This window comes from Anomaloglossus baeobatrachus, chromosome 2 (genome assembly GCF_048569485.1).
Source record: "Anomaloglossus baeobatrachus isolate aAnoBae1 chromosome 2, aAnoBae1.hap1, whole genome shotgun sequence".
Taxonomy (NCBI): domain Eukaryota; kingdom Metazoa; phylum Chordata; class Amphibia; order Anura; family Aromobatidae; genus Anomaloglossus; species Anomaloglossus baeobatrachus.
The window spans coordinates 397,661,309-397,687,221 of NC_134354.1; the positions used below are offsets into that span (position 1 = coordinate 397,661,309).

General features: G+C 48.7%; 1 protein-coding gene across 1 annotated transcript in view; it reads left to right on the plus strand.

The window, feature by feature from the left end:
• The first annotated feature begins 24,621 nt into the window (after positions 1-24,621).
• The window catches only part of LOC142291507 (RH-like protein), a 97,551-nt gene continuing 96,259 nt past the window's right edge, over positions 24,622-25,913 (plus strand). Inside the window, exon 1 of the mRNA XM_075336077.1 lies at positions 24,622-25,024. The gene's annotated coding sequence lies outside the window, so the exon portion shown is untranslated. The remainder of the gene's footprint in view (positions 25,025-25,913) is intronic.

Sequence of the window (25,913 nt, forward strand, 5' to 3'; positions counted from 1 at the left end):
AGACCATGGAAAAGATCTGCATCTCTGAGCTTACATTTTGGGCAGTGTATTTTGCGATCCCTCATTGCAGCTGACGCCGGGATGTTGAATGCTATGATTGCCCTGTGCATAATTCGGAACTGCGTATCCCTCCACACCACGCTCAGTACACTTTTCCTCAAGATTCTCCATCCATCTAAAATTTGTTGTCCTATCTCCATACCTGTCCTGTTACGGTTGCTGTGGCTCTGGAGACTATGTCCGGATTTCTTGCTACTGCACATGTGCAAGCGCTGGAGACTAAGTCCTATCTTGGAGCCATTGCACATGTGCGGGTGACATCATCGCTGACACAAGGTCACATGTCTCTGACACCTTCTAAGCTGATTGGCCACTGGTCATGTGCTTGTGACACGTGGTCACATGTCTCTGACACCTTCTATGCCGATTGGTCGCTGGTCATGTGCTTGTGACGCTTTGCTCGGTGATAGGCCAGCGTGACGTCATTGCTGTCATTCTGGCAGCGGACTGGCTCTGGTGTCCTCCATCTTGGATGAGGCACAGAGTCTATATAAGACCCTGACGCACGCCGCCCGGCTCTCAGTCCTCTTGGTTCATGCATGCGAGTAGACGCTCTGTGCACGTTCCTCTAGGCATGTCTCTGTCTATGTTAGGTGAGCGCTACCGGCAAGGCAGCGTTCTTATACCTTACAGCTTTGGCTGCAGTCCGTATCCTTACCTTTTAGTGGAGCGGACATAGGAAGGTGCCTGAGGCGTATGGTCCGGCTGGGCCTTGTGATTCTACTCGTAGGTGGACGTTGCCGCTAGGGTAACGTTCCTTATACTGCGTCTGGCAGTTGTTCGTATCCTCGCACACTAGGGGAGCGAACAGAGGTAGGAGCTTTGTGCGGCTTATGCTGCTGTCCGTCTCTTTTGCACCACTAGAAGAGCGGATCTAGGCAGGTGCCATATCTAGTGGTTCGTGTCCTCGCACACTAGTGGAGCGAACGCAGGTAGGAGCTTTGTGCGGCTTACGCTGCTGTCCGTCTCTTTTGCACCACTAGAAGAGCGGACCTAGGCAGGTGCCATATCTAGTGGTTCGTGTCCTCGCACACTAGTGGAGCGAACGCAGGTAGGAGCTTTGTGCGGCTTACGCTGCTGTCTGTCTCCTGGCACCACTAGAGGAACGGAACTAGGTAGGTGCCATTTCACACTCACTGCTTTTGTCTCTGTGATCTTTAACAGAGACCATTCCACACACCCTCCAAGTAAGGGAGGAATTGTTTTATTTTCTAATTATATTCCTCTGTGAGTATAACAGAGGTATTGCACTCTGCACTTGTGCTATCATTATTTACAGTGGCACACTTATATACCCCTTATCCTCTGCCATAGTCTGCAGCAGAGTCTTTGCACGGTGGACCCTGACTGTCTGACATTCCTTTAGGTTTTATTATCAGACAGCCCCCCGTAACATTAGGACTGAGCCAAGGGTCTGGCAGTTATGGCAGAATATCAGCAGTTACACCGTTACATACAAGTACTTGAGTCGCGGCTCAAGAGTATAGAGGATAAACCTCAGACCATGGTGACATCTGCACATGATCCTCGACTTGCTCTGCCAAACAGATATTCTGGCAATGCCAGATCATGTTGTGGTTTCATTAGTCAGTGTCAGATACACCTAGAGGTCAATTCTTCTCGCTTCTCTACGGAGAGGTCCAGAGTAGGCTTTATCATCTCCTTACTTCAGGACAAAGCCTTAGAATGGGCGACTCCCTTATGGGAGCGATCTGATGTGGTTACTCTGAGACATCAAGAATTTCTTGATGCTCTTAAAGCGGTATTCATGGGTCCACAGGTTACCCATGATGCGGCCTTGAGACTCTTAGATCTATCTCAGGGTTCGTTATCCACTAGTTCTTATGCCATTGCTTTTAGAACTCTGGTGGCAGAACTAGATTGGCCAGAGAAGGTGTTGATTCCTATCTTCTGGAGAGGGTTGGCAGGCTATGTCAAGGATGCCCTTGCTACACTCGTGAGGTCCCTGCTTCTCTGGAGGACTTGATCACAGTAGCAACGAGGATCGACGTACGCCATAGGGAACGTAGACTCGAGGTCTCTTCCTCACGCCCTAAGCATCGGGCTATTCCAGTTGTTGAGGATCCACTACCATCTTCCTCAGCATCTGAAACATCTCCCACTCCCACGGAGTCAGGTCATACGTCCTCCAGACTACGCAAGTCTGGTCCTCCTATATGTTACGTATGTCGTCAGGCTGGGCACTATGCCAACAAGTGTTCTAGTCGTCAGGGAAACTCCCAGGCCTAGTAACCATTAGAGGGGGGTTACTAGAGACGTCTTCTGCACCCTCTAAGTGTAGTATCCCAGGTCAGCTCTCATTCTCTGAGAATACATGGCCTATTATGGCTTTTGTGGATTCCGGAGCTGACGGGACTTTTGTGTCCTCAGGATTTGTAAAGAGACACAATATTCCCTCTATCATGTTAGAGGCGCCTATTCCTGTCCGTGTTGTTAATGGGACTATGTTGTCTGACTCCATTACATTGAGGACAGTTCCCTTGCGCCTTTCCCTGCCTCAGGGTCACATAGAGGAGATTTCTTTTCTTGTTTTGCCTGAGGGTATAGACAACGTCCTTCTGGGTCTCCCATGGCTTCGGACTCATGCTCCTCACATTGACTGGGAGTCCGACAGCATTATTAGTTGGGGTTCGAAATGTCAGTCCCGATGTCTTCCCTTACCACCTAAGGTCATTGCGGTTGCATCAACTGATCTCTCTCCCATACCTACACCCTATTTGGATTTCGCTGACGTGTTCTCCAAACAGGGTGCTGAGGTTCTTCCACCCCATAGGCCGTATGACTGTGCCATAGACCTTATCCCAGGTTCGGTTCCACCTAAGGGCAAGGTTTACCCCCTGTCGATACCTGAGTCGGAGGCCATGTCGACCTATATAAGAGAGAGTTTAGAGAAGGGGTTCATTCGTAAGTCTGTCTCTCCCGCGGGAACTGGGTTTTTCTTTGTTTGGAAGAAAGAGGGTGATTTGCGTCCCTGCATAGATTACAGGGGTCTCAACGCAATCACAATAAAGAACAAATACCCGTTACCTTTAATTTCGGAGCTCTTTGACAGACTGAGGGGAGCTCAGGTTTTTACGAAGTTGGATCTGCGGGGTGCGTATAACTTGGTACGAATTCGAGAGGGTGACGAATGGAAGACCGCTTTTAACACCCGAGACGGTCACTATGAATACCTCGTCATGCCTTTTGGGTTATGTAATGCACCCGCAGTATTTCAGGACTTCGTAAACGATGTGTTCAGGGATTTACTGTTATCCTCCGTCGTGGTGTATCTGGACGACATCCTGATTTTTTTCTCCTGATCTGGAGACTCATCGTCAGGATGTCGTTCGTGTCCTTTCCCGTTTAAGGGAGCACTCATTGTTTGCTAAACTCGAAAAATGTGTATTCGAGCAGTCATCCTTGCCTTTTTTGGGCTACATGATCTCACAAGAGGGTCTGGCTATGGATCCTGCGAAGCTCTCTGCTGTCCTGGAATGGTCCGAACCTCATTCCTTGAAGGCGGTGCAACGCTTCTTAGGATTCATAAATTATTACAGGCAGTTCATACCCCATTGCTCTACTTTGCTGGCCCCTTTGGTGGCCTTGACTAAGAAAGGTGCTAATCCAAAAGTCTGGTCTACTGAGACATCTCAGGCTTTTGAGGCAGTAAAAAGACACTTTTCAACTGCTCCCGTTCTTCAAAGACCCGATGAGAATAAGCCCTTCCTCTTGGAGGTTGATGCCTCTTCAGTGGGTGCTGGTGCGGTCTTGTATCAAAAGAACGATGCAGGTAGAAAAAGGCCGTGTTTCTTCTTTGCTAAAAGCTTTTCACCGGCAGAGAGAAACTATACCATTGGGGATAGGGAACTGCTCGCCCTGAGATTAGCCTTGGAGGAGTGGCGTCACTTGCTGGAAGGAGCGAAACATCCTTTCCAGGTCTATACAGACCATAAGAGTCTGACGTACTTACAAACCGCTCAGTGTCTGAATCCTCGCCAAGCCCGCTGGTCCTTGTTTTTCTCCCGCTTTCACTTCTCCATCAACTATCTGTCTGGGAGTAAGAATAACAATGCAGACGCCCTGTCTCGCTCTATGGTTTCTACCCAGGAAGAGATTGACGAACCTCGTCTTATCCTTCCCTCCAGGGTTTTTCATACGCTCTCCCCTGTGACGTTAGACCAAATCCCACCGGGCAAGACCTTTGTGCCGCCTGATCGACAGAATGATATACTGTCGTGGGCCCACACCTCAAAGGTGGGTGGGCATTTTGGTATTAGGCGGACACGAGAGTTACTGGAGACGTGGTATTGGTGGCCACACTTAGCCAGCCACGTCAAGAGATATGTCGGTTCCTGCTACTCGTGTGCTCGCAACCGTCCATTACGGCAGAGACCGGCTGGGCTCTTGCATCCTTTACCAGTGCCAGATAGACCATGGGAGGTGGTAGGCATGGACTTTGTCGGTGATCTTCCGTGTTCACAGGGACATAGATTTGTGTGGGTCATTACGGACCATTTCTCCCAGATGGTTCATCTCGTACCGTTATCGAGAATCCCGTCTTCCAGGGTACTAGCCAAACTATTCCTCAAGCATGTCTTTAGGCTTCACGGGATGCCAGATCGTATCATTTGTGATAGAGGCCCGCAATTTGCTTCCCGCTTCTGGTGAGATCTTTGTAGCCTTCTGCAAATTGAGTTGAATCTCTCTTCAGCATACCATCCGGAGACCAATGGTTTGGATGAGCGTACCAATCAATGCATGATTATATACCTTCGACACTTTGTTGCTGAGAACCACGATAACTGGTCCTCCCTCCTACCCTGGGCAGAATTTGCCCTTAACAATTCGCTGGCTGAGGCCACTGGGCAGACACCATTCGTACTCAATAATGGGCAACACCCTAGGGTACCGGTACCGTTTCCCGCTGCTGCACCTTCTCCTCTTGTGGCCGACTGGGCAACTAATGCCAGAGAGGTTTGGGATCGGACTCGAGAGTCGATCCAAGCAGCTAAGGACCGTATGAAGACTGTGTCCGATCGGTTTCGTCGCCCGGCTCCTGTCTTTTCTCCAGAGGATTTTGTGTGGCTCTCTGCAAAACACGTGAAACTTAGAGTGAGCTCTGTCAAATTTGCTCCTCGCTTCCTGAGTCCTTATGAGGTTCTTCGACAGGTAAATCCTGTAGTCTACCAATTGAAGTTACCCGTCCATCTTAGGATCCATGACAAATTCCATGTTTCACTGCTAAAGTCGGCTATTTTACCTCACGCTCGTGAGGTGCACTCTCCTGCCTCTGATTCCTCTCGCTCTAGCTATGAGGTACGAGCCATAGTTGGTTCTAAGATGGTTAGAGGGCGCAGGTTGTTCTTGATAGATTGGGAGGGCTATGGCCCGGAACATCGCTCTTGGGAGCCTGAGGAGGCTGTCCATGCTCCCGACTTAGTTGCCGATTACCTGCGTCGCCGGGAGGGGGGCCCTTGAGGGGGAGGTACTGTTACGGTTGCTGTGGCTCTGGAGACTATGTCCGGATTTCTTGCTACTGCACATGTGCAAGCGCTGGAGACTAAGTCCTATCTTGGAGCCATTGCACATGTGCGGGTGACATCATCGCTGACACAAGGTCACATGTCTCTGACACCTTCTAAGCTGATTGGCCACTGGTCATGTGCTTGTGACACGTGGTCACATGTCTCTGACACCTTCTATGCCGATTGGTCGCTGGTCATGTGCTTGTGACGCTTTGCTCGGTGATAGGCTAGCGTGACGTCATTGCTGTTATTCTGGCAGCGGATTGGCTCTGGTGTCCTCCATCTTGGATGAGGCACAGAGTCTATATAAGACCCTGACGCACGCCGCCCAGCGCTCAGTCCTCTTGGTTCATGCATGCGAGTAGACGCTCTGTGCATGTTCCTCTAGGCATCTCTCTGTCTATGTTAGGTGAGCGCTACCGGCAGGGTAGTGTTCTTATACCTTACAGCTTCGGCTGCAGTCCGTATCCTTACCTTTTAGTGGAGCGGACATAGGAAGGTGCCTGAGGCGTATGGTCCGGCTGGGCCTTGTGATTCTACTCGTAGGTGGACGTTGCCGCTAGGGTAACGTTCCTTATACTGCGTCTGGCAGTTGTTCGTATCCTCGCACACTAGGGGAGCGAACAGAGGTAGGAACTTCGTGCGGCTTATGCTGCTGTCCGTCTCTTTTGCACCACTAGAAGAGCGGATCTAGGCAGATGCCATATCTAGTGGTTCGTGTCCTCGCACACTAGTGGAGCGAACGCAGGTAGGAGCTTTGTGCGGCTTACGCTGCTGTCCGTCTCTTTTGCACCACTAGAAGAGCGGACCTAGGCAGGTGCCATATCTAGTGGTTCGTGTCCTCGCACACTAGTGGAGCGAACGCAGGTAGGAGCTTTGTGCGGCTTACGCTGCTGTCTGTCTCCTGGCACCACTAGAGGAACGGAACTAGGTAGGTGCCATTTCACAATCACTGCTTTTGTCTCTGTGATCTTTAACAGAGACCATTCCACACACCCTCCAAGTAAGGGAGGAATTGTTTTATTTTCTAATTATATTCCTCTGTGAGTATAACAGAGGTATTGCACTCTGCACTTGTGCTATCATTATTTACAGTGGCACACTTATATACCCCTTATCCTCTGCCATAGTCTGCAGCAGAGTCTTTGCATGGTGGACCCTGACTGTCTGACATTCCTTTAGGTTTTATTATCAGACAGCCCCCCGTAACATTAGGACTGAGCCAAGGGTCTGGCAGTTATGGCAGAATATCAGCAGTTACACCGTTACATACAAGTACTTGAGTCGCGGCTCAAGAGTATAGAGGATAAACCTCAGACCATGGTGACATCTGCACATGATCCTCGACTTGCTCTGCCAAACAGATATTCTGGCGATGCCAGATCATGTTGTGGTTTCATTAGTCAGTGTCAGATACACCTAGAGGTCAATTCTTCTCGCTTCTCTACGGAGAGGTCCAGAGTAGGCTTTATTATCTCCTTACTTCAGGACAAAGCCTTAGAATGGGCGACTCCCTTACGGGAGCGATCTGATGTGGTTACTCTGAGACATCAAGAATTTCTTGATGCTCTTAAAGCGGTATTCATGGGTCCACAGGTTACCCATGATGCGGCCCTGAGACTCTTAGATCTATCTCAGGGTTCGTTATCCACTAGTTCTTATGCCATTGCTTTTAGAACTCTGGTGGCAGAACTAGATTGGCCAGAGAAGGTGTTGATTCCTATCTTCTGGAGAGGGTTGGCAGGCTATGTCAAGGATGCCCTTGCTACTCGTGAGGTCCCTGCTTTTCTGGAGGACTTGATCACAGTAGCAACGAGGATCGACGTACGCCATAGGGAACGTAGACTCGAGGTCTCTTCCTCACGCGCTAAGCATCGGGCTATTCCAGTTGTTGAGGGTCCACTACCATCTTCCTCAGCATCTGAAACATCTCCCACTCCTATGGAGTTAGGTCATACGTCCTCCAGACTACGCAAGTCTGGTCCTCCTATATGTTATGTATGTCGTCAGGCTGGGCACTATGCCAACAAGTGTTCTAGTCGTCAGGGAAACTCCCAGGCCTAGTAACCATTAGAGGGGGGTTACTAGAGACGTCTTCTGCACCCTCTAAGTGTAGTATCCCAGGTCAGCTCTCATTCTCTGAGAATACATGGCCTATTATGGCTTTTGTGGATTCCGGAGCTGACGGGACTTTTGTGTCCTCAGGATTTGTAAAGAGACACAATATTCCCTCTATCATGTTAGAGGTGCCTATTCCTGTCCGTGTTGTTAATGGGGCTATGTTGTCTGACTCCATTACATTGAGGACAGTTCCCTTGCGCCTTTCCCTGCCTCAGGGTCACATAGAGGAGATTTCTTTTCTTGTTTTGCCTGAGGGTATAGACAACGTCCCTCTGGGTCTCCCATGGCTTCGGACTCATGCTCCTCACATTGACTGGGAGTCCAACAGCATTATTAGTTGGGGTTCGAAATGTCAGTCCCGATGTCTTCCCTTACCACCTAAGGTCATTGCGGTTGCATCAACTGATCTCTCTCCCACACCTACACCCTATTTGGATTTCGCTGACGTGTTCTCCAAACAGGGTGCTGAGGTTCTTCCACCCCATAGGCCGTATGACTGTGCCATAGACCTTATCCCAGGTTCGGTTCCACCTAAGGGCAGGGTTTACCCCCTGTCGATACCTGAGTCGGAGGCCATGTCGACCTATATAAGAGAGAGTTTAGAGAAGGGGTTCATTCGTAAGTCTGTCTCTCCCGCGGGAGCTGGGTTTTTCTTTGTTCGGAAGAAAGAGGGTGATTTGCGTCCCTGCGTAGATTACAGGGGTCTCAACGCAATCACAATAAAGAACAAATACCCATTACCTTTAATTTCAGAGCTCTTTGACAGACTGAGGGGAGCTCAGGTTTTTACGAAGTTGGATCTGCGGGGTGCGTATAACTTGGTACGAATTCGAGAGGGTGACGAATGGAAGACCGCTTTTAACACCCGAGACGGTCACTATGAATACCTCGTCATGCCTTTTGGGTTATGTAATGCACCCGCAGTATTTCAGGACTTCGTAAACGATGTGTTCAGGGATTTACTGTTATCCTCCGTCGTGGTGTATCTGGATGACATCCTGATTTTTTTCTCCTGATCTGGAGACTCATCGTCAGGATGTCGTTCGTGTCCTTTCCCGTTTAAGGGAGCACTCATTGTTTGCTAAACTCGAAAAATGTGTATTCGAGCAGTCATCCTTGCCTTTTTTGGGCTACATGATCTCACAAGAGGGTCTGGCTATGGATCCTGCGAAGCTCTCTGCTGTCCTGGAATGGTCCGAACCTCATTCCTTGAAGGCGGTGCAACGCTTCTTAGGATTCATAAATTATTACAGGCAGTTCATACCCCATTGCTCTACTTTGCTGGCCCCTTTGGTGGCCTTGACTAAGAAAGGTGCTAATCCAAAAGTCTGGTCTACTGAGACATCTCAGGCTTTTGAGGCAGTAAAAAGACACTTTTCAACTGCTCCCGTTCTTCAAAGACCCGATGAGAATAAGCCCTTCCTCTTGGAGGTTGATGCCCCTTCAGTGGGTGCTGGTGCGGTCTTGTATCAAAAGAACGATGCAGGTAGAAAAAGGCCGTGTTTCTTCTTTGCTAAAAGCTTTTCACCGGCAGAGAGAAACTATACCATTGGGGATAGGGAACTGCTCGCCCTGAGATTAGCCTTGGAGGAGTGGCGTCACTTGCTGGAAGGAGCGAAACATCCTTTCCAGGTCTATACAGACCATAAGAATCTGACGTACTTACAAACCGCTCAGCTTCTGAATCCTCGCCAAGCCCACTGGTCCTTGTTTTTCTCCCGCTTTCACTTCTCCATCAACTATCTGTCTGGGAGTAAGAATAACAATGCAGACGCCCTGTCTCGCTCTATAGTTTCTACCTAGGAAGAGATTGACGAACCTCATCTTATCCTTCCCTCCAGGGTTTTTCTTACGCTCTCCCCTGTGACGTTAGACCAAATCCCACCGGGCAAGACCTTTGTGCCGCCTGATCGACAGAATGATATATTGTCGTGGGCCCACACCTCAAAGGTGGGTGGGCATTTTGGTATTAGGCGGACACGAGAGTTACTGGAGACGTGGTATTGGTGGCCACACTTAGCCAGCCACGTCAAGAGATATGTCGGTTCCTGCTACTCGTGTGCTCGCAACCGTCCATTACGGCAGAGACCGGCTGGGCTCTTGCATCCTTTACCAGTGCCAGATAGACCATGGGAGGTGGTAGGCATGGACTTTGTGGGTGATCTTCCATGTTCACAGGGACATAGATTTGTGTGGGTCATTACGGACCATTTCTCCCAGATGGTTCATCTCGTACCGTTATCGAGAATCCCATCTTCCAGGGTACTAGCCAAACTATTCCTCAAGCATGTCTTTAGGCTTCACGGGATGCCAGATCGTATCATTTGTGATAGAGGCCCGCAATTTGCTTCCCGCTTCTGGTGAGATCTTTGTAGCCTTCTGCAAATTGAGTTGAATCTCTCTTCAGCATACCATCCGGAGACCAATGGTTTGGATGAGCGTACCAATCAATGCATGATTATATACCTTCGACACTTTGTTGCTGAGAACCACGATAACTGGTCCTCTCTCCTACCCTGGGCAGAATTTGCCCTTAACAATTCGCTGGCTGAGGCCACTGGGCAGACACCATTCGTACTCAATAATGGGCAACACCCTAGGGTACCGGTACCGTTTCCCGCTGCTGCACCTTCTCCTCTTGTGGCCGACTGGGCAACTAATGCCAGAGAGGTTTGGGATCGGACTCGAGAGTCGATCCAAGCAGCTAAGGACCGTATGAAGACGGTGTCCGATCGGTTTCGTCTCCCGGCTCCTGTCTTTTCTCCAGAGGATTTTGTGTGGCTCTCTGCAAAACACGTGAAACTTAGAGTGAGCTCTGTCAAATTTGCTCCTCGCTTCCTGAGTCCTTATGAGGTTCTTCGACAGGTAAATCCTGTAGTCTACCAATTGAAGTTACCCGTCCATCTTAGGATCCATGACAAATTCCATGTTTCACTGCTAAAGCCGACTATTTTACCTCACGCTCGTGAGGTGCACTCTCCTGCCTCTGATTCCTCTCACTCTAGCTATGAGGTACGAGCCATAGTTGGTTCTAAGATGGTTAGAGGGCGCAGGTTGTTCTTGATAGATTGGGAGGGCTATGGCCCGGAACATCGCTCTTGGGAGCCTGAGGAGGCTGTCCATGCTCCCGACTTAGTTGCCGATTACCTGCGTCGCCGGGAGGGGGGCCCTTGAGGGGGAGGTACTGTTACGGTTGCTGTGGCTCTGGAGACTATGTCCGGATTTCTTGCTACTGCACATGTGCAAGCGCTGGAGACTAAGTCCTATCTTGGAGCCATTGCACATGTGCGGGTGACATCATCGCTGACACAAGGTCACATGTCTCTGACACCTTCTAAGCTGATTGGCCACTGGTCATGTGCTTGTGACACGTGTTCACATGTCTCTGACACCTTCTATGCCGATTGGTCGCTGGTCATGTGCTTGTGACGCTTTGCTCGGTGATAGGCTAGCGTGACGTCATTGCTGTTATTCTGGCAGCGGATTGGCTCTGGTGTCCTCCATCTTGGATGAGGCACAGTCTATATAAGACCCTGACGCACGCCGCCCAGCGCTCAGTCCTCTTGGTTCATGCATGCGAGTAGACGCTCTGTGCATGTTCCTCTAGGCATCTCTCTGTCTATGTTAGGTGAGCGCTACCGGCAGGGTAGCGTTCTTATACCTTACAGCTTCGGCTGCAGTCCGTATCCTTACCTTTTAGTGGAGCGGACATAGGAAGGTGCCTGAGGCGTATGGTCCGGCTGGGCCTTGTGATTCTACTCGTAGGTGGACGTTGCCGCTAGGGTAACGTTCCTTATACTGCGTCTGGCAGTTGTTCGTATCCTCGCACACTAGGGGAGCGAACAGAGGTAGGAACTTCGTGCGGCTTATGCTGCTGTCCGTCTCTTTTGCACCACTAGAAGAGCGGATCTAGGCAGATGCCATATCTAGTGGTTCGTGTCCTCGCACACTAGTGGAGCGAACGCAGGTAGGAGCTTTGTGCGGCTTACGCTGCTGTCCGTCTCTTTTGCACCACTAGAAGAGCGGACCTAGGCAGGTGCCATATCTAGTGGTTCGTGTCCTCGCACACTAGTGGAGCGAACGCAGGTAGGAGCTTTGTGCGGCTTACGCTGCTGTCTGTCTCCTGGCACCACTAGAGGAACGGAACTAGGTAGGTGCCATTTCACAATCACTGCTTTTGTCTCTGTGATCTTTAACAGAGACCATTCCACACACCCTCCAAGTAAGGGAGGAATTGTTTTATTTTCTAATTATATTCCTCTGTGAGTATAACAGAGGTATTGCACTCTGCACTTGTGCTATCATTATTTACAGTGGCACACTTATATACCCCTTATCCTCTGCCATAGTCTGCAGCAGAGTCTTTGCATGGTGGACCCTGACTGTCTGACATTCCTTTAGGTTTTATTATCAGACAGCCCCCCGTAACATTAGGACTGAGCCAAGGGTCTGGCAGTTATGGCAGAATATCAGCAGTTACACCGTTACATACAAGTACTTGAGTCGCGGCTCAAGAGTATAGAAGATAAACCTCAGACCATGGTGACATCTGCACATGATCCTCGACTTGCTCTGCCAAACAGATATTCTGGCGATGCCAGATCATGTTGTGGTTTCATTAGTCAGTGTCAGATACACCTAGAGGTCAATTCTTCTCGCTTCTCTACGGAGAGGTCCAGAGTAGGCTTTATTATCTCCTTACTTCAGGACAAAGCCTTAGAATGGGCGACTCCCTTACGGGAGCGATCTGATGTGGTTACTCTGAGACATCAAGAATTTCTTGATGCTCTTAAAGCGGTATTCATGGGTCCACAGGTTACCCATGATGCGGCCCTGAGACTCTTAGATCTATCTCAGGGTTCGTTATCCACTAGTTCTTATGCCATTGCTTTTAGAACTCTGGTGGCAGAACTAGATTGGCCAGAGAAGGTGTTGATTCCTATCTTCTGGAGAGGGTTGGCAGGCTATGTCAAGGATGCCCTTGCTACACTCGTGAGGTCCCTGCTTCTCTGGAGGACTTGATCACAGTAGCAACGAGGATCGACGTACGCCATAGGGAACGTAGACTCGAGGTCTCTTCCTCACGCGCTAAGCATCGGGCTATTCCAGTTGTTGAGGGTCCACTACCATCTTCCTCAGCATCTGAAACATCTCCCACTCCTATGGAGTTAGGTCATACGTCCTCCAGACTACGCAAGTCTGGTCCTCCTATATGTTATGTATGTCGTCAGGCTGGGCACTATGCCAACAAGTGTTCTAGTCGTCAGGGAAACTCCCAGGCCTAGTAACCATTAGAGGGGGGTTACTAGAGACGTCTTCTGCACCCTCTAAGTGTAGTATCCCAGGTCAGCTCTCATTCTCTGAGAATACATGGCCTATTATGGCTTTTGTGGATTCCGGAGCTGACGGGACTTTTGTGTCCTCAGGATTTGTAAAGAGACACAATATTCCCTCTATCATGTTAGAGGTGCCTATTCCTGTCCGTGTTGTTAATGGGGCTATGTTGTCTGAATCCATTACATTGAGGACAGTTCCCTTGCGCCTTTCCCTGCCTCAGGGTCACATAGAGGAGATTTCTTTTCTTGTTTTGCCTGAGGGTATAGACAACGTCCCTCTGGGTCTCCCATGGCTTCGGACTCATGCTCCTCACATTGACTGGGAGTCCGACAGCATTATTAGTTGGGGTTCGAAATGTCAGTCCCGATGTCTTCCCTTACCACCTAAGGTCATTGCGGTTGCATCAACTGATCTCTCTCCCACACCTACACCCTATTTGGATTTCGTTGACGTGTTCTCCAAACAGGGTGCTGAGGTTCTTCCACCCCATAGGCCGTATGACTGTGCCATAGACCTTATCCCAGGTTCGGTTCCACCTAAGGGCAGGGTTTACCCCCTGTCGATACCTGAGTCGGAGGCCATGTCGACCTATATAAGAGAGAGTTTAGAGAAGGGGTTCATTCGTAAGTCTGTCTCTCCCGCGGGAGCTGGGTTTTTCTTTGTTCGGAAGAAAGAGGGTGATTTGCGTCCCTGCATAGATTACAGGGGTCTCAACGCAATCACAATAAAGAACAAATACCCATTACCTTTAATTTCAGAGCTCTTTGACAGACTGAGGGGAGCTCAGGTTTTTACGAAGTTGGATCTGCGGGGTGCGTATAACTTGGTACGAATTCGAGAGGGTGACGAATGGAAGACCGCTTTTAACACCCGAGACGGTCACTATGAATACCTCGTCATGCCTTTTGGGTTATGTAATGCACCCGCAGTATTTCAGGACTTCGTAAACGATGTGTTCAGGGATTTACTGTTATCCTCCGTCGTGGTGTATCTGGACGACATCCTGATTTTTTTCTCCTGATCTGGAGACTCATCGTCAGGATGTCGTTCGTGTCCTTTCCCGTTTAAGGGAGCACTCATTGTTTGCTAAACTCGAAAAATGTGTATTCGAGCAGTCATCCTTGCCTTTTTTGGGCTACATGATCTCACAAGAGGGTCTGGCTATGGATCCTGCGAAGCTCTCTGCTGTCCTGGAATGGTCCGAACCTCATTCCTTGAAGGCGGTGCAACGCTTCTTAGGATTCATAAATTATTACAGGCAGTTCATACCCCATTGCTCTACTTTGCTGGCCCCTTTGGTGGCCTTGACTAAGAAAGGTGCTAATCCAAAAGTCTGGTCTACTGAGACATCTCAGGCTTTTGAGGCAGTAAAAAGACACTTTTCAACTGCTCCCGTTCTTCAAAGACCCGATGAGAATAAGCCCTTCCTCTTGGAGGTTGATGCCCCTTCAGTGGGTGCTGGTGCGGTCTTGTATCAAAAGAACGATGCAGGTAGAAAAAGGCCGTGTTTCTTCTTTGCTAAAAGCTTTTCACCGGCAGAGAGAAACTATACCATTGGGGATAGGGAACTGCTCGCCCTGAGATTAGCCTTGGAGGAGTGGCGTCACTTGCTGGAAGGAGCGAAACATCCTTTCCAGGTCTATACAGACCATAAGAATCTGACGTACTTACAAACCGCTCAGCTTCTGAATCCTCGCCAAGCCCGCTGGTCCTTGTTTTTCTCCCGCTTTCACTTCTCCATCAACTATCTGTCTGGGAGTAAGAATAACAATGCAGACGCCCTGTCTCGCTCTATAGTTTCTACCCAGGAAGAGATTGACGAACCTCATCTTATCCTTCCCTCCAGGGTTTTTCTTACGCTCTCCCCTGTGACGTTAGACCAAATCCCACCGGGCAAGACCTTTGTGCCGCCTGATCGACAGAATGATATATTGTCGTGGGCCCACACCTCAAAGGTGGGTGGGCATTTTGGTATTAGGCGGACACGAGAGTTACTGGAGACGTGGTATTGGTGGCCACACTTAGCCAGCCACGTCAAGAGATATGTCGGTTCCTGCTACTCGTGTGCTCGCAACCGTCCATTACGGCAGAGACCGGCTGGGCTCTTGCATCCTTTACCAGTGCCAGATAGACCATGGGAGGTGGTAGGCATGGACTTTGTGGGTGATCTTCCGTGTTCACAGGGACATAGATTTGTGTGGGTCATTACGGACCATTTCTCCCGGATGGTTCATCTCGTACCGTTATCAAGAATCCCGTCTTCCAGGGTACTAGCCAAACTATTCCTCAAGCATGTCTTTAGGCTTCACGGGATGCCAGATCGTATCATTTGTGATAGAGGCCCGCAATTTGCTTCCCGTTTCTGGTGAGATCTTTGTAGCCTTCTGCAAATTGAGTTGAATCTCTCTTCGGCATACCATCCGGAGACCAATGGTTTGGTTGAGCGTACCAATCAATGCATGATTATATACCTTCGACACTTTGTTGCTGAGAACCACGATAACTGGTCCTCCCTCCTACCCTGGGCAGAATTTCCCTTAACAATTCGCTGGCTGAGGCCACTGGGCAGACACCATTCGTACTCAATAATGGGCAACACCCTAGGGTACCGGTACCGTTTCCCGCTGCTGCACCTTCTCCTCTTGTGGCCGACTGGGCAACTAATGCCAGAGAGGTTTGGGATTGGACTCGAGAGTCGATCCAAGCAGCTAAGGACCGTATGAAGACGGTGTCCGATCGGTTTCGTCGCCCGGCTCCTGTCTTTTCTCCAGGGGATTTTGTGTGGCTCTCTGCAAAACACGTGAAACTTAGAGTGAGCTCTGTCAAATTTGCTCCTCGCTTCCTGAGTCCTTATGAGGTTCTTCGACAGGTAAATCCTGTAGTCTACCAATTGAAGTTACCCGTCCATCTTAGGATCCATGACAAATTCCATGTTTCACTGCTAAAGCCGGCTATTTTACCTCACGCTCGTGAGGTGCACTCTCCTGCCTCTGATTCCTCTCGCTCTAGCTATGAGGTACGAGCCATAGTTGGTTCTAAGATGGTTAGAGGGCGCAGGTTCTTCTTGATAGATTGGGAGGGCTATGGCCCGGAACATCGCTCTTGGGAGCCTGAGGAGGCTGTCCATGCTCCCGACTTAGCTGCCGATTACCTGCGTCGCCGGGAGGGGGGCCCTTGAGGGGGAGGTACTGTTACGGTTGCTGTGGCTCTGGAGACTATGTCCGGATTTCTTGCTACTGCACATGTGCAAGCGCTGGAGACTAAGTCCTATCTTGGAGCCATTGCACATGTGCGGGTGACATCATCGCTGACACAAGGTCACATGTCTCTGACACCTTCTAAGCTGATTGGCCACTGGTCATGTGCTTGTGACACGTGGTCACATGTCTCTGACACCTTCTATGCCGATTGGTCGCTGGTCATGTGCTTGTGACGCTTTGCTCGGTGATAGGCTAGCGTGACGTCATTGCTGTCATTCTGGCAGCGGATTGGCTCTGGTGTCCTCCATCTTGGATGAGGCACAGAGTCTATATAAGACCCTGACGCACGCCGCCCAGCGCTCAGTCCTCTTGGTTCATGCATGCGAGTAGACGCTCTGTGCACGTTCCTCTAGGCATCTCTCTGTCTATGTTAGGTGAGCGCTACCGACAGGGTAGCGTTCTTATACCTTACAGCTTCGGCTGCAGTCCGTATCCTTACCTTTTAGTGGAGCGGACATAGGCAGGTGCCTGAGGCGTATGGTCCGGCTGGGCCTTGTGATTCTACTCGTAGGTGGACGTTGCCGCTAGGGTAACGTTCCTTATACTGCGTCTGGCAGTTGTTCGTATCCTCGCACACTAGGGGAGCGAACGCAGGTAGGAGCTTTGTGCGGCTTACGCTGCTGTCCGTCTCTTTTGCACCACTAGAAGAGCGGACCTAGGCAGGTGCCATATCTAGTGGTTCGTGTCCTCGCACACTAGTGGAGCGAACGCAGGTAGGAGCTTTGTGCGGCTTACGCTGCTGTCTGTCTCCTGGCACCACTAGAGGAACGGACCTAGGTAGGTGCCATTTCACACTCACTGCTTTTGTCTCTGTGATCTTTAACAGAGACCATTCCACACACCCTCCAAGTAAGGGAGGAATTGTTTTATTTTCTAATTATATTCCTCTGTGAGTATAACAGAGGTATTGCACTCTGCACTTGTGCTATCATTATTTACAGTGGCACACTTATATACCCCTTATCCTCTGCCATAGTCTGCAGCAGAGTCTTTGCATGGTGGACCCTGACTGTCTGACATTCCTTTAGGTTTTATTATCAGACAGCCCCCCGTAACATGTCCCTTCCAATTGCTGCACCCAATTTTTAAAAATTTGATCTGGCTCTTTCTGGATAAAAATCCCTTTGAACCGTCTATATAATGCTGTTATGGTTGGTTTTTCTTCCATGGGAAGAAGAAAGTTGTCCATGACATTATTACGCGTTTCTTCCTTGACCCGCACCAGTACGGACATTACCAAACCCTTTATTTGCCCGTATTGTAGCGCCTGGTGTGCTTTCAGCCCAAATTTATCTACTATCTCCTGTTGCCTCATCCATCTGTTTTCTTCCTTATTCTTCCCTTTTTCCCTCCACTCCTGTAACAAGCTGTTTTCCCTCAAAGCCGTGAAGGTGGGGTTCCCCCATAATGGCAAATGCTTGGAAATTCGCCATGATAGTTTTAACTTCCTCCTTATTTCTTTCCACGCTGTAATTGTATCTCGGAAGATCACTGTTTGCTTGATTTTAGTGGGAAGGAGGCCCTGTGGTGTATGTAAGAGTGCTACTATGTTCCACGGGTGAGCATACGCTTTTTCCAATTCCACATCCAAATGCCAAGTAGTATCTTTCAACCAATCCACTATATGTCTGGCCATACAAACTAGATTGTACCCCCGTATATTTGGTAAATTTGTGCCTCCTTCCTCCTTGGCCATCATAAGGGTTTGCAGTTTTATTCGGGGGCGACGACCTTTCCATATGAATTTTCTAATTGCTACTTCTATTTTCCGTATGTCGTTATGCTTTAGCAACATGGGATGGTTTGTAAGGGATATAGTAGTTTTGAGATACTCATCATCTTCAATAGGTGTATCCTCCCCAGGAGACTAAAGCCTGCTTTACACGTTGCAATTAGTTGTACAATCGCATTTGCGATGTGACACGCCCAGGTTGCATACGGGATCTTATGAGATTGCACGTAGGTCGTTCATTTGCTGTCACACGTGCGTTAGTGGTCTATGTTAAATTGATCAATTTTGTGTGCGATCCTTTAGATCATGTGTTCTGTGACGTATGCATTGGGCACCCTTTTTTTTTTTTATTGACTTGCCAAGCGTGTGTAATGTGTAGGGATGCGTTTTTACTATGTCATCTGCCATTCAGCTCTGCTACATGGCCGCTAACAGCAGACACAGACAGCCATGTAGCAGAGCTGAATGGCCGATGACAGCAGACACAGAAAGAGCCGCGCGATCAGAATGAACTCGGGTGAACTTCACCCGACTTCATTGTCATGCTGCGGCTCTGTCTGTGTCGCACCCTGATTAGCGGTCACCTGTGAAGGGCTCACCGGTGACCGCTAAACTCCTGAGTAACTGAATTGAGCAGCCCTCTCTCATATACTCACCGATCCCCGATCTCCGGCGCTGCTCGGCTGTTATAATAACTCCGGCGGCTTTTACTGTTTTGAAAAAGCCGGCCGCCCATTAAACAATCTCGTATTCCCTGCTTTCCCCGCCCAACGGCGCCTATGATTGGTTACAGTGAGACACGCCCCCCACGCTGAGTGACAGGTGTCACACTGCACCCAATCACAGCAGCCGGTGGGCGTGTCTATACTGTGCAGTGAAATAAATAATTAAATAATTAAAAAAAACGGAGTGCGGTCCCCCCCAATTTTAATACCAGCCAGATACAGCCATACGGCTGAAGGCTGGTATTCTCAGGATGGGGAGCTCCACGTTATGGGGAGCCCCCCAGCCTAAGAATATCAGCCAACAGCCGCCCAGAATTGCCGCATACATTATATGCGACAGTTCTGGGACTGTACCCGGCTCTTCCCGATTTGCCCTGTGCGTCCACACAGCTAATGAAGGTAATAGCGCGATCAGCTGAGCTGTCACTGAGGTTACCCGCTGTCACTGGATACAGCGGTGGCCGCGGGTAACCTCAGTGACAGCTCAGCTGATCACGCGGCTGCCTTCATTAGCTGTGTGGAGGTGGCAGGAGCGGCGGTGTGTGCTGCAGCTCCGGTCACCTCCATGCAGCAGCGCTGGAAGCGACGGTGGATCATCCTGGATTCCGGCGGACATGGAGGGCTTTTTTGGGCTGATTAAAGTGGTTAACCAGGGTATATGTTTGTGTTTTTATTTCTAATAAATGATTTTTTGGGTGTGTGTGTTTATTTACTGTAATTTACAGATTAATCATGGAAGGTGTCTCATAGACGCCTGACATGTTTAATCTAGGACTTATTGGCAGCTATGGGCTGCCAATAACTCCTTATTACCCCGATTTGCCAACGCACCAGGGCAAATCGGGAAGAGCCGGGTACAGTCCCAGAACTGTCGCATATAATGTATGCGGCAATTCTGGGCGGCTGTTGGCTGATATTGTTAGGCTGGGGGGCTCCCCATAACGTGGAGCTCCCCATCCTGAGAATACCAGCCTTCAGCCGTATGGCTGTATCTGGCTGGTATTAAAATTGGGGGGGACCGCACGCCGTTTTTCTTAATTATTTAATTATTTAATTCACTGCACAGTATAGACACGCCCACTGGCTGCTGTGATTGGGTGCAGTGTGACACCTGTCACTCAGCGTGGGGGCGTGTCTCACTGTAACCAATCATAGGCGCCGGTGGGCAGGGAATACGAGATTGTTTAATGGGCGGCCGGCTTTTTCAAAACAGTAAAAGCCGCCGGAGCAGTGTGAATGCCGTGCAGTGCCGCGCCGGAGATCGGGGATCGGTGAGTATGAGAGAGGGGGTAAGAGGGATAGACTGACATGGACAGAGGAAGAGGGACAGAGATAGTGACCGACTGACAGAGATTAGTGAATGACAGACATTGTGAGGCGCTTCAGAACGCAGCTTTTCAGCTGCGCTCTGAAGCGGACCTTTTTTAAGCTGCGGTGCAGAGTGCACACCTGCGCACATAGCATCAGACACCAAAATCGTATGAGGGATGTCACACGTTACAATTGACTAGGTTCGTGCAACAAAACGCTCAATTCTAGACAAAGATACGATGTGTTTTGTATCAACGGTTTTGCGTTCAATCCTGATCGCACGTAGATGTCACACGCAGATACCTCACAAACGATGCCGGATGTGCGTCACTTACAACTTGACCCCAACGACGGATTGTGAGATATATTGAAGCGTGTGTTGGGGGCTTAAGAGGTAGGTTCTGCCATCTCTCCACCTCTGTGATTATTTTAGTTATTACAGGGGGGGGAATTCAAATTATACACCCAATCTATTTTCCGCCCCATTTTTATACCCAAGTATTTTATGCTTTTTTTGGCTAAGGGGATATCGCACACTTTTTCACCTCTGTTTTTCTGTTCATCTCTTTCCCTAAGATAAAGTACCTCGCACTTCGCTTTATTTAACACAAACCCAGAAAAAGTACCAAACTCATCCAACAAGTCTAGTACCCTCGGCAAGTCTCTCTCCATTTCGGCCATAAAAAGTATGTCATCTGCAAAGTATGCAGCTTTTAGAGTTTTGCTCCTTATCTTAATTCCTTTGTATGGTCCATGTTGTTCTAGTAACCGTGCCAATGGTTCCAACGCCAGGTCAAAGAGTAGAGGAGATAATGGGCACCCTTGGCGTGTCCCCTTTTGCAACGAGAAAACGCTCGACAAGTGGCCCGGTATTTGCACTCTCGCCAGCGGGTTGGTGTAAATCGCTCTTATATAGGCTCTGAACTGACCTTCCAAGCCCACCTTGTCCAATACTTTTTCCAACCAGCCCCACTGCACATTGTCGAACGCCTTCTCCGCACGCAGAGTCACCAGCGCCGGCTTCCCTCTCTCCTCCACATCCTTGCCTACGGCATCGATCGCCAACAGCGTCCGCCTGATATTTGTAACTGCGCTTCTCCCTTTAATGAAACCAACCTGCGCCGGAGCTTCTATTGCTGGCAGGACTTCTGCTAGTCTATTCGCCATAATTTTGGAAATTAATTTTATATCTTGGTTGATGAGGGAAATTGGCCTATATGATGCTGGGTTTTCCGGATTTTTCCCGTCTTTCGGTATGAGGTTAATATGTGCTAGATTTGACCCCTCTATTAGATTACCACCCTGTAATAAATCATTATACTATTTTGTTAGTATTAGGGTTATCTGCTGGGCCATGGCTTTAAAAAAGTCCCCTGTATACCCGTCCAGACCCGGAGATTTCCCCGACGGCAAAGACTTAATGGCCACCTGGACCTCTCCTTCTGTGACAAGTCTATTTAAATCACTCAGTTGGTCCGCTGTTAGTCTAGGAAGATTTATTCTCTCAAGAAAGGCATTATAGTCTCGCTCCCCAGTCTCTTCTTGGGTGTAAAGTTTTGAATAAAAGCTTTGTAATTCACTAACTATCTCTACTGGGTCAGTAACAATAGTCCCATCTTTCCTTTTTAGCTTTAGGATAGTGCTCCTAGTTTGCCGCCCCTTAGCTAAATTAGCTAAAAGTTTACCTGCCTTATCCCCAAAGCGCCGCAAATCTATGTCTAGTTGTGTTTTCCTCATGAGTTCTCGTTTTTCTGCCCACATATCAAAGTTCTTTTTGGCTTGTTTCCATTTTTCTCTATTTTTTATTGACACATCACTCAAGAATTCTGTATACGCAGCACGTAATTGGGCACTTGTGGTATTAAACTTTGCATTCACTTGCTTTTTAAGCCCAAACACTCGTGTCATCAAGTGCCCTCTCATTACCACCTTTCCAGCCTCCTAATATAGCTGCGGGTTCATCTCCTCTGACGCATTGTGGTATTCAAAGTCACTCCACCACCCCTGCATTACTGTTACAAACTGCTGATTCATAAGCAAAAAGGAGGGGAACCTCCAAATAAAGTCAGTACCCCTAGGATAATGGTCAGCTAAGTCTAATGATATCGGCGCATGGTCGGATATTACCATGTCTTCTATCTTAGCCCCATGCATCTATCCATCAAATCACTACTCGTCAACAGATAGTCAATTCTAGACCATGTTTGATGCGGGTTCGAATAGAAAGAATACTCTCTTTCGCTCGGGAACTCTTTTCTCCATACGTCTACCAGATTTAGATCTGCCACCAGCTACGACAGGGGTGTTGGTCTGTTCCTACGCTCTGTATGGCCATCTTTTGTTTCTTTTCTATCCTCTACCAGCGAAGACACTGAATTAAAGTCTCCTCCCACAACTGTCTTTTGTCCTTCTCCCTGGAGCAATCTTACCCTCAATTTAGCATAGAAGGGCCTCTGTTCAGTGTTTGGTGCATATACATTATGAATTGTCAGTGTGCCCTCCACCCCCTCTAATGTGAGCACCATCCACCTGCCCTCCGAGTCCCGCTCTACTCCTTTAACCTTGTATGCTAAATTTTTGTGCATCAGTATGAGTACCCCTGCTTTCCTCCCTTCTGATAGTGACCCCACTACCTCTCCCACCCACATTTTCTTCATCCTGAAAAAGTCCTCCTTCCTCAAGTGCGTTTCCTGTAGTAGCGCTATGTTTGCCTTTAACTTTTTGAGATCTCTTAATACCATCATACGCTTTCCTGGCGCTTTCAACCCTTTAACATTCCATGAGATGACCTTCATATTATGTGATTGGTATTTCTGGGCTACTTATGCATCCGGTATTCCCTTTGGTGGGTGAACGTCCCCTGCGGTTTCTTATTTGTCTATATTCGTGCTGCTGTGTGATTTCCCCCTTTTAACCCCTCCCATTGACAATATACCCCAAATGCTACTACAACTATCAATAATATCACAAACTTTAACATTGCAAACAAATGTCTTAGTACTCCCTTTTTTCTGGTTTTGCATCCCACCTCTCTACGCTCCCCCCCCCCTGACCTTGTGTAACGTGGTTAGGCAAGGCGAAGGAGAGACAAAAAAAAAAAAAGGGGGGGAGGGAAATCCCTCCACCCATCTTCTCTCCTCCTCCCTCCCATCAAAAAGTCCAAAAATGTGAACCCCCTCTCACATGTCCTTGCGTTTTTCTTCTCCACCGCTTCTATCCACCGAGTCCATGTTAGCCGATCTCATCTCGTTGGTTTGGACTTCTCCACCTGCTTAATAATAAGCCAGCTAAGCAAAGGTATAATAGAAATAGGTGGTGACAATTAAAACGTAGCTTTTAATAGCCTGTAATAAAATATAGAACCACACAACAAGAATTGGTTGTAAATCCAACCATAAAATAATTAGGGCCTAAGTCAGGCTCCTACTATTATAGAGATAGGACAAACGGAGACGGTAGGGAATACCCCCACCGTGACCAAACTCGCAAAGATTGGTAAAGCATTGACACGATCTATTTAAATTCTCCACCTGCTTGCTCTCTTTTTGGCTGGTGTCACCCTTATGGAATGTCTTAAGAGGTCTTTGCCTTTGCATCTTTGGCGATAAACTGTTGAGGCTTGGTCGGTCTCCATCCTTCGAAGCTTGTTCTTTTCCTCTGGGTTGGTCTGGCGATGATCTTTTTGCCTGCCGTTCCTCACTTTCCTTCTCTAAGAGAGAGTCTATGTAGAGCTCCACAGCTTTAGGGTCCTGGAAGTTTTTTGTTGTGCCATCCGTGCACCATATTTTCAAGGTGGCCGGGTAGATCAGTTTAAATTGCACCTGGTTCCTATATAATTTGGTGTAGCTCGCACTGAACATTCTGCGTCGCTTAGTAACCTCCACTGAGAAGTCATTAAAAAGGACAGTTTTGTAACCCTGGAACATCAGGGGTTGTTTACGCTTCCGAAAGGCTCTTATTATGTCCTCTTTATCATTAAAGTCTAGGTATTTTGCAATAGCTTGTCTCGGCTTCTGGGGCCCAGCTTTATCTGCGGTTATTCTCGGCGGTCCCACTCTATGCGCTCTTTCCACTCTTCTCTTAGGTTCCAGACCCAGGGCGGACGGAAGGTCATCCTCAAAGATTCTTTGCAGCTGCCTTTGCTGTATTGTTTCTGGGAGACCCACTAACCGCAAATTGTTCCTGCGGGATCTATTTTCCAGGTCTTCTATCCGATCCAGCAGGATGTGCACATTTTTTTCCAAGAGATCCACATCCCTACTCCTTTGCTCAACCTCATCCTCCAGTCTGCTCACACGGCATTCTGCTTCATCCAGTCTGGCACCTTGTTGCCCAACCTCATCTGTTAACCCTTTCAGGGCATCTTGAAGTGCTGAGGCTATGATCGGGGCTATTTCTGCCTTTAAATATTTTGCAACCTCCTGGGCCATGTCTTTATAATTTATTACTACAGGTCCAGTTGAAGAAACTCTTGTTTGTTTTTGTATGCCATGTGCTACTCCATGTGCTTCACTCTCTCCACTTTTACTTTCGTTTTCACAGTCCTGCATAGGCAGTGTGTTAGGAGCTGCAGCACTGTGTTTGTCATGGTCTGCAGCCTCCTGCTCTGTCTCTACACTCCTTTCCATGCCTGGATCTGCATTTTTATCGTGTGGTTCTTCCTGCCCCAGGATTTGTGCTGTGCCGTGCTCCAGGTCTCCTTCATCTCCCATGCCTCCTCTTTGGCCCTCCATTACATAAGTGCAGGTCACCTCTTTGTCATGCAGAGTGGGATCTCTCACTGCAGCTTCCCTTATCTCCTGTCTCCTGCGGTGTGCATCAGGAGCTGCCTGCACGCCTGACTGCTGACAGCCCTCTGCCATCTTTGAAGTTTCCTGCGCCGCCGGCTCTGTTATCTCTCTCTGCGCTCCCACGCCACTCCGGAGGACATACCGCTCCATCGCTTGGCCGGTAAGCTGATCATCTGTTCCAGTGCCTTATCTATGTGGGGGATTCTCAGTATTTGCTGTGTGAGGGGTGATTTTCGGTCAGGGTACTGCAGAGCTCCTCACTTTCACTCCTCTTCAGCCAGCGCAGGAACAGGAAGTCCGGTACCTTTGATTTTATACAGAATTTACTTTTTGGTGTGTTATGATCATCAGTCCATAGAGTCTACTTGCATTTCTTCCCTAATATACTATACCATTCCGTTTGTGTTGTAATATAGCCTTTCTATTTTGATACTGCTCTGCATGTGCCCTCATTGGTTCTTTTCTTTGCTCCTACACTCATTGGGGCTCTTTTCTAGTGACTCATACATGTGAAGATGACTATCTGACTTAAATAATTGTAAACTTTATTTTATAGGGGTTAATTGCACTGTTTGCCATTGTTTGTGAATTTGTTAAGGATATTGATTGGTGAGAGGCAACAAAGTTTTTTATGGCAGTTTGGTTCACTCTGTTAACCCCATAGCGACGGCCTAATGTCTCAAGACGTCGGAAAAACAGGGTACTTATTCTGTTCCGACGCTTTGAGACGTCAACCCGGAAAAAGCTTGTAGCGCCCCCCCCCCCAGTGACGGAAAATCTCGGGTGTTTCAGCTACCGGAGGTAGCTGAGACCCCCAAGATTATGAATCGGGGTGTTTTTTTTGGACCCTGATAATGTGATCGCCGGTGTACACCGTATACCGCCGATCACATAAAAAAAAAAAATGGCAAATAATACTGATTTCTTTCTCATCTGACATGATAAAACATGTCAGATGAGAAAGAAATATAAGCCCCTAGTGCCCCCAAAGCCCCTGGTACCGGAGAAATCAACCCCCACCACCCCAACCCCCTCCGGAACATCAAAAA